This window comes from Lathyrus oleraceus, chromosome 6 (assembly GCF_024323335.1).
Source record: "Lathyrus oleraceus cultivar Zhongwan6 chromosome 6, CAAS_Psat_ZW6_1.0, whole genome shotgun sequence".
In the NCBI taxonomy this organism is placed as follows: domain Eukaryota; kingdom Viridiplantae; phylum Streptophyta; class Magnoliopsida; order Fabales; family Fabaceae; genus Lathyrus; species Lathyrus oleraceus.
The window spans coordinates 227,792,752-227,801,826 of record NC_066584.1 but is presented as its reverse complement, the minus strand read 5'-3'; positions in this window follow the sequence as shown (position 1 = coordinate 227,801,826).

Sequence of the window (9,075 nt, the reverse complement as noted above, 5' to 3'; positions counted from 1 at the left end):
CAATGGGTGGCCAATATTGTGCCTGTGCCTAAGAAAGATGGAAAAGTCCGAATGTGTGTGGACTACCGAGACTTGAATAAAGCTATTCCGAAAAATGATTTTCCCCTACCACACATTGATATGTTGGTAGATAATACAGCTAAATTCAATGTCTTCTCATTCATGGACAGATTTTCCGGTTATAACCAGATTAAAATGGCACCCGAGGATATGGAGAAGACAATATTCATCACACCTTTGGGAACATTCTGTTATCGAGTGATGCCCTTCGGTTTGAAGAACGTCGGAGCCACGTATCAACGCGCTATGACTACCTTGTTTCATGATATGATGCACAAGGAGATCGAGGTGTATGTTGATGATATGATTGCAAAGTCGAGAACGCAAGTTGAACATGTAGAGCACTTGTTGAAGCTTTTTCAATGTTTGAGGAAATATAAACTCCGCTTGAATTTGAACAAATGTACATTTGGAGTCCGTTCCGGCAAGTTATTGGGCTTTATTGTCAATGAAAGAGGTACTGAAGTTGATCCTGCCAAGGTCAAAGCAATACAAGAGATGCCTGCGCCCAAAACTGAGAAGCAAGTTCGAGGTTTTCTTGGCCGCTTGAATTATATTTCCAGATTTATACCCCACATGACTGCCACATGTGCACCTATATTCAAGCTCCTCCAGAAAGATTAGCGTCATGATTGGACCGAATATTTTCAGAAGGCCTTTGATAGTATCAAAGAGTATCTGTCTGAGCCTCCGATTCTGTCTCCGCCTGTTGAAGGGAGACCATTAATTATGTACTTGACCGTGCTTGATGACTTTATGGGTTGTGTATTGGGTCAACAAGATGAATTAGGGAAGAAAGAATATGCAATATACTATTTGAGTAAGAAGTTCACTGATTGTGAGTCTCGATACTCAATGCTTGAGAAGACATGCTGTGCTTTGGCTTGGGCCGCTAATCGTTTACGCCAGTATATGTTAAATCATACAACTTGGTTGATATCCAAAATGGATCCAATCAAGTATATCTTTGAGAAGCCTGCTTTAACTGGGAGGATTGCCCGTTGGCAGATGCTGTTGTTTGAGTATGATATTGAGTATCGAGCTCAGAAAGCTATTAAGGGTAGTATCTTGGCTGACCACTTGGCACATCAACCAATTGAGGATTATCAGCCTGTTCAATACGACTTCCCTGATGAGGAGATTTTGTATTTGAAGATGAAAGATTGCGATGAGCCCACGCTCGATGAAGGGCCAGAGCCTGGTTCTCGATGGGGTATGGTGTTCGATGGCGCTGTTAATCAGTATGGAAATGGTATTGGGGCAGTGATTATTACTCCCCAGGGCACACATTTTCCTTTTACAGCAAGTCTAACTTTCAAATGCACGAATAATATGGCGGAGTATGAGGCATGTATTATGGGTTTGGAAGAATGTATTGATCTTAGGATCAAACATCTTGATGTTTATGGCGATTCGGCCTTTGTTGTTAATCAGATTAAGGGTGAATGGGAGACGAATCAACCCGACCTCATCCCATACAGAGATTATGCAAGGAGGATTTCAACTTTCTTTACTGAGGTTGACTTCCATCATATTCCTCGAGACGAGAATCGGATGGCAGATGCTCTTGCTACACTTGCTTCCATGATTATGGTGAAGTATTGGAATGCAGTCCCCAACATTACTGTGATGCGCTTAGATAGAACAACTCATGTATTTGCAGTAGAAGAAGTGAAAGATGATAAGCCATGGTATTTTAATATCAAATGCTTTCTCCAAAGTCAGATTTACCCGCCTGGGGCATCTGTTAAAGATAAGAAGACTTTGAGGAGATTATCTGGCAGTTTCTACCTCAATGGTGATGTGCTTTATAAGAGGAATTTCGACATGGTTTTGCTCAGATGTGTGGATAGACACGAAGCAGACCTGTTGATGACTGAAGTACATGAGGGTTCATTTGGTACTCATTCCAACGGACATGCCATTAACAAAGAAGATGTTGAGAGCATGATACTATTGGCTGACAATGGAGTCTGACTGCTACAAATATGTGAAGAAATGCCACAAGTGTTAGATTTATGCGGATAAGATTCATATTCCCCCGACACTTCTGAATGTTATTTCATCACCAGGGCCTTTCTCCATGTGGGGAATTGACATGATTGGCATGATTGAGCCAAAGGCGTCGAACGGTTACCGTTTTATTCTCGTAGCAATTGATTACTTCACCAAGTGGGTTGAAGCGACATCGTATGCGAATGTGACCAGGTAGGTGGTTGTGAAGTTTATCAAGAATCAACTCATATGCCGATATGGTGTGCCAGACAAGATCATTACTGATAATAAATCTAACTTGAACAACAAGATGATGAAAGAGTTGTGTAGCAAGTTCAAGATTGCACATCATAATTCTTCTCCCTATAGACCCAAGATGAATGAGGCTGTTGAAGCCGCTAACAAGAACATCAAGAAGATTATTCAGAAGATGGTTGTTACGTACAAAGATTGGCATGAGATGTTGCCATTTGCTTTGTATGGCTATCGTACATCTATCCGCACTTCAACAAGGGCAACCCTTTTCTCTCTTGTATATGGCATGGAGGGTATGCTGCCCGTGGAGGTTGAGATCCCATCAATGAGAGTCTTGATGGAAGCCAAGTTGACTGAGGCTGAATGGGTTCAGAGTCGTTATGACCAACCGAATTTAATTGAAGAGAAGAGATTAACTGCCATGTGCCATGGTCAGTTGTATCAGCAAAGGATGGAGAAACCCTTTGATAATAAGGTCAAGCCTCGTGTGTTCCGAGAAGGTGACCTCGTGCTCAAGAAAGTTTTGTCTTTCGCGCCAGATTCCAGGGGAAAATGGACTCCAAACTATGAAGGTCCATATGTTGTTAAGAGAGCCTTTTCAGGCGGTGCTTTGATACTTACAACTATGGATGGGGAGGATTTCACTCGTCCTGTGAATTCAGATGCAGTCAAGAAATACTTCGCCTAAAATAAAAACAGAATAGCTCGCTAAGTTGAAAACTCGAAAGGGCGACTTAGGCAAAAATGAGCGTCTCAGTGGATTGAAAACCCGAAAGGGCAGTCCAGACAAAAGTTAGAGACATAAAAAATGAATGTATATCCCGCTAGATTGAGTACCTCACCATGGGGAAATCTAGGAAAAAATTAGGGATTTGGCAAGTAACTGCATCCTGGCAAGACTTTGTTCTACAACCCGTCTTCTGTCAAAGATTCTCGCTCAGTCATCGTCAACTGAAGTTTCGAATACATTGGATTCAGAGTTGGTGGAGAAATGGTCATTATGTTCAATGTAGCACTTTTTCCAATATATATCACTAATTTCAAATTTGTAAAGATCCATGGAGTCTCGCCATTTGTGGACTACCATTCTATCAAATAAATTTGAGCCTTTATCCAATTCTTTGCACTCTTATTTGTTTTTGCTTAACAAATGTTTGCATGTTTTAATTGATAAATATCATTGATTTAAACAAATAAAGTTTTTATAAACTGTTTTTAAACAAAGTGAACATTCACCATGACTGAAAGGATAATTGGAATGTCTTCAGTGCTCTCCCAAGGATAGTATGATCTCCTAAAGGGTAAGACATTTGTTCATGTTCTATCATGTTTTGTGTCCTCTTCATCATCTTTCAGGTTGTCTCCCCAGCGAGCGCAGAGAAGAATGATACATCTTCAACTCCCCAAAGAGTCTGAGTCCAGCATTTGTGTTTTATCAATCATATGGTTGTCATCCCGTGTGTGGACTGACCTAAAATCTCTTATAGATTGATAAAAGTTGATATGCTACCTATTCATGAGGAAATTTGTCTTTCCCCAGTGAGTAGAAATTCCCAGCATGAGTAGAAGTCCTCAGCAGGAGTAAGCATGTGTTCCCTGCAAAGCTATCTTTCAGATATCTCCTCAGTAGTAGTTGCCTAGAGCAGTTGGTGAAGGGTTTGTTACCCTTTTCATCCCGAACATGGCATGTATTGATGAAGGATTCACTTAGCCAAGACATTTCCTCCGGTATGGTCACCTGCAGTCTATCCCTAGCAGAATTTCCTGATCAGAGCCTGTTAATTTGTTTTCCCCTTCTTATTGGAAAGCTTTCTCTAATTTGAGCTGGTAGTGAAGATGCTGTGTCCTTCCCCAGCGGAGCAATTGGTTCTCTCTCCCCTTAGCAGATATGTCTCTCCAGCAGATAAGAGGAAGTGTTTTGATTGTTGGAACTTCTGTTTGGCGGTTTTTCCCCACAAAGTTTCACATCATCCCCTGATAAGTTCCCTAGTAGAGTTTCTTCTATAACGGATCTTATCGGTGTTGAGATCCCCACTAGAGTTTCCTCTATGATGGATCTTATGTCCGTTCAACAACAGATCTTATTGATATCTATGCATGTTCCCCAACTGAGACTTTGCCTATCCCCGGCGGTTGATAGTTGTGACCTTTGCTTGTCCCCAGCAGTGGTGTTTGTCCCCAGCGGTGGTTTGTATCTCCTGGTATTTGGACCATCCCCACCAGAGTTTATTTCTCCCGTGGGCTCGGCCTTTCTTTTTTGAGGTGTTATACCGAATGTCCGTCCATTGAGTTTCGGACTTGTTTGTGTTAGATATGTCTATCCGTCGGCATTAATCATACATAAACCATGCATATACATGCATAATTATAGCATTCAGATATTCATGTTGCATTCTTTGCCATATATCTTTTCTTGTTATATCCTGCTGTTAGTGAAATATTCTTCCCCAAGCAGATGTTTGTGTCTGATCTCTCCATATGGAGTCAACCCCATAAACAGAAAATGTCTATCTTTCCTTCATCATTCCCCACTGAGTTATGTCCTCGTGGATGATTATTATTTAAGTTTCCTCCCTAATTATGTATTGGGATGGAATTACTCCCCTGAGTTATATTCTCATTGGGTTGAGTCTTGTTTCATTGTGTCTTTCTAGTTTGTTCCTAGATTGATTCCTCTCTTGTTATCCCCTGCAGTTCCCTGTGATTTAGTGGTTCAATTGCTCAGTAACCAGTAATTGTCCATCTTATCCCCAGACGATTTTTATGGCCTTCTACCCAGTAACCGGTAGTTGTAAGTCCTATTTCTGTAGCCTTCTACCCAGTAACCAGTAGTTGTAAGTCCTTTTTCTGTGTTTTTCTACCCAGTAACCGGTAGATATAATCCCCTCTTTGTTGGTTATCCTTATCCAATATTCGGTATGGATATTCCTTCGTCTTTGAGCATTTCACCCAGTAATCGGTGATATATCTCCTAGATGATTGCTTTTGCTAAGCAATTTATCCCCCGCGAGTCATCTTTCATTTACCCTTGTTTGGTAATGATTGTTTCTCCTTTGGATTGTTCATCATTTTATACCCAGTAACCGGTATCCTGATTGTAGCGTGGTATTCGTTACCATTAGAGATATTGACTAAATCCAAGGTAAACCATACAAGTCGAGTCGCCACCGCACTTCTATTTATCCAAAGGAATGGTTAGAAAGCGAACAAAAACCTAAAAGTTTTATCGAATCAAAAACTAGTAAAAATGTCAGAGATCGGGGTAAGGGGGTTGGTTATGCAATGGGAAGGTTTTAAGCACCCAAAACATCCTAGGTACTCCTAGGGAGCCCTTTTCACACTTGTTGTAAGGTTGGTATTTGTGAAAATTTATTTGTGCAAACATGATTGAAGAGATGAGACGAGAATATACAGGTTAATTAAAATTTGTGTTTGGATGGATAAACCCATTGCCTACGTACCATCTTAAAAAATATTAGGATCAAAACCTCGTAGTTCGGGGTAAAAATCTTAAAACAAGTTGGTGAGTTGATTGGTCCAAAAGCCTTAAGGTCTTTTGTTATCCAAGGGAGAAAACTCAACCTAAAACCACAAATCCACCATTTGAGGATAGCTTCAACATGCTAGTGAGGGGTTAACCCTATAATAAGCATGGAAGACTCATTGTCCATCACTAAGGATATAGGTGAGTATTATATCTACCTCAAGGATAACTCAAACCTAATAGCTAAAGGTTATGAAAAGTTTTCTTAGAACAAGTGGCCATTGAAACCACAAAAGTATTTGAATGGGTTATATTTACCAATGAAAAATATTTACAAAATATGGTCAAAGTTGACTTAAAGATTCAATTCAAAATAAGTGTTATGAAAAGAAAGTTTGAAAATCAAAAGCATAAGGCTTAGGTTTCTAATGTTTGAAAACAAGTGTTAAATGATTGCACAAAAGTTTTGGCTTGGGTTAGAGTGGATGGAAGAAGAAGAATGGCTAGAGTCCTAATCATACAAGAGATGAAGGATAAGAAACAAGACCACAAATGGAGTTCCTCTCTTGATATCATATTGATGATCCAAGTAGCTCCCATCCTTTGGAATATGCAAGCAAAATAAGTGTAAGCTCAAGCAATCAACATAATCAAACAAGCTCTTAGAAGATCCCCAATGACTCTTGTATCTTTCACTTTGGATGAACATGGCAATGGTTCTTCAATTTGGCTCAAATAGGATTCCCTAGCATAAAAGCACACACATCAAATAGTTCCATGAAGCAAATCAAGAATGGACAAGAGTGAGTTTAAATATTTGGTCCTTCTAATCCATCTTCAACATTTAGGCCTTTTTACTCCAATTTTGCATAGGGAATGTCCTAGAAACTAAGTCCATTTGTCCATTTTTGCATTTGGTCCACAACAATCAAAACAAAACACAAGCACAATAATATATACAATTATGTGCTCAAGTGAGCAAAAGGCAAATTGCATTAACAAAAACATGTGCTCAAGTGAGCAAATGGCAAAAGCAAATGAATAATATGTACAAGAATAGTAAATTGCATAAATGTAAAGAGCAAGAATTAAATGTTAATGGTTAATGGTTAGTGTTAGAGTTAGTGTGCCATAAGGCAATTTAGCGCTATGTTAAGCAACCGTAATTGGACTTATGTAGAAGTCACAACTATCTGAGGCCGGTCAATAATAATGTAGGCAACAACACAAGTTAGAGATTTTGATTAGTGAATCAAACTCCTACAACTTGCCATGCCAAAAAGAAGACGAGAAATGATCTTGTATTGATTTAGGTTCTTTGCATGATTAGGAAGCAACCTAACCTTAATGCAAAGCCATTCACTTGATCCATGATCAAGTTGAATTAGATTTGAATCAAGGAAGGTTAAACCTCCATGTATCAATGCTAATCACCAATCTTTAACTCATTGATCAAAAAAAGAAAGAGAAGAAGAAGAATGAAAATTAAAGTACATTAATGGAAATGGAATGAGATAATCAACATGCATTGATCAAAGATAGAGAAGATCAAGGTCAAATAATAGAAAACAAAAGCAAAACGAAGATTAGAAGTCAAGAAACAAATAAAATATTTTTGGTATTTTTCAATATTAAAATAAAACTTGAATTAAAAATAATAAAGAAAGGTCAAACTTCAAACTCACTTCAAATCAACTTTGAAAAGTCCAAGTGAATTATCCCAAGTTCAACAAGGTCAAACAAAGTTTGACAAAAAATTTCAGCATTTTTAGAAGTCAGAAACTATTTTAAATCAATTAAAAATGGATAAAAATAACGTAATTGAACTAAAATCTCAAATCAATTAATAAATTGATGAGAATATTTTTCATAGATCTATCATCATTCAAAGAGGTTGGAAAAATATTTTTGTATTTTTTGAATATCAAAAACTATTTTAAATGAATTAAAACTAAGCAGAAAAGAGAAAATTCCTAAAAAATATCAAATAATAAAATAAAAAATATTAAAAATCATTTTTAGAAACTAGAAATTAAAAGGTGAAAAATGAAATTGGTCTCATATTTTTTGGACCAATAATGAAGGAGATATGAATTTTTAAAAAGAAATGGAATTAAAAGAAATAGAATTCAGAAATTAAAAAATGGAAAATGCATGGACCGTCTGATGAAGCTTCATTAATTGACGTGGATCATCACGTGGCCAGGAAGCGCGCGTTCACCATATGCACAAGTCAACTGAAGTGCACCATGCCATTAAACTAGTCATAACAATGGACATACTAGATTTCATCTGGAAAAACAAATGGAAGGCCCATATTTAATCTGGAGATCAGATGGTGGCCAGTGCCACCGTCTTCTCCGGTCAACTTCCGACCAAGCTCCAAGTTGCAGAGAAACAAATGTTCATGAAAAGCCACAATCCAGATACCAATCGAAAGCTGGGGTGATGTACATCACCCCTGTACCAACCAAATCCACTATAGGTTTCTACATTAAGAGAAATCAGAGATGGAAAATCTGTGGTGTTCAAATGAACTTAATGGATTTTGAAAATTAAAAGCTCAAGAATGTTGTCTCTATGTAGAGGACTTCAGATCACACAACAATAGCAAGAAATAGCCAATATATGAGTAGATTCGAAGAAATTAAAATGTGAGGTAAACCTCTGATTTGCAGATCTTGGAGTCACAATTCCTTGCTATGGATGCTTGCAGTTCACTCTATGGATCAAGGAGAAGAAGGCTAAGGAACTTTAGATCTCCGAAAACAATCGAGGTAATTGAATTCTAGATCTAAAAATTGAGAGAAAAATGAGAGAGTTCCTTTGGTGTGAGGGTGAGGGTTCAATTGCACAGCATTTAGGGCGCCTTCAGGTTAGTGAAATGAAGAGAAATGGCATTGTATTTATAGGCAAGGCAAGCTGAAATGCATGATCATTCCATTGCATGAATGGAAAGGGCCTCCATGCATGGGCCTGTACAGGCGCACGGAGAGCCCAATTCCACCTGGATTTGGTAGCTGAGTGATGATAGAAGCAAATTGGACGTGCAGATTATGTATTAATGGATCATGCAATGCAAATTTAAATGATTTTCAAAAATGGACTATTATGTTCAAGTCTTCGAAAATGCCATGTCCAAACTTGAAACACCACCTCATGAGTAATGGTTGGAAAGCATGTTGCATAAGGATCATTTGTTATGTTGATCAAAACTCCATTTGAGCCTTGGAAATTGATGAAAAGTGGTCATGAAGTGTAGGGTGCAAAACATGTACATG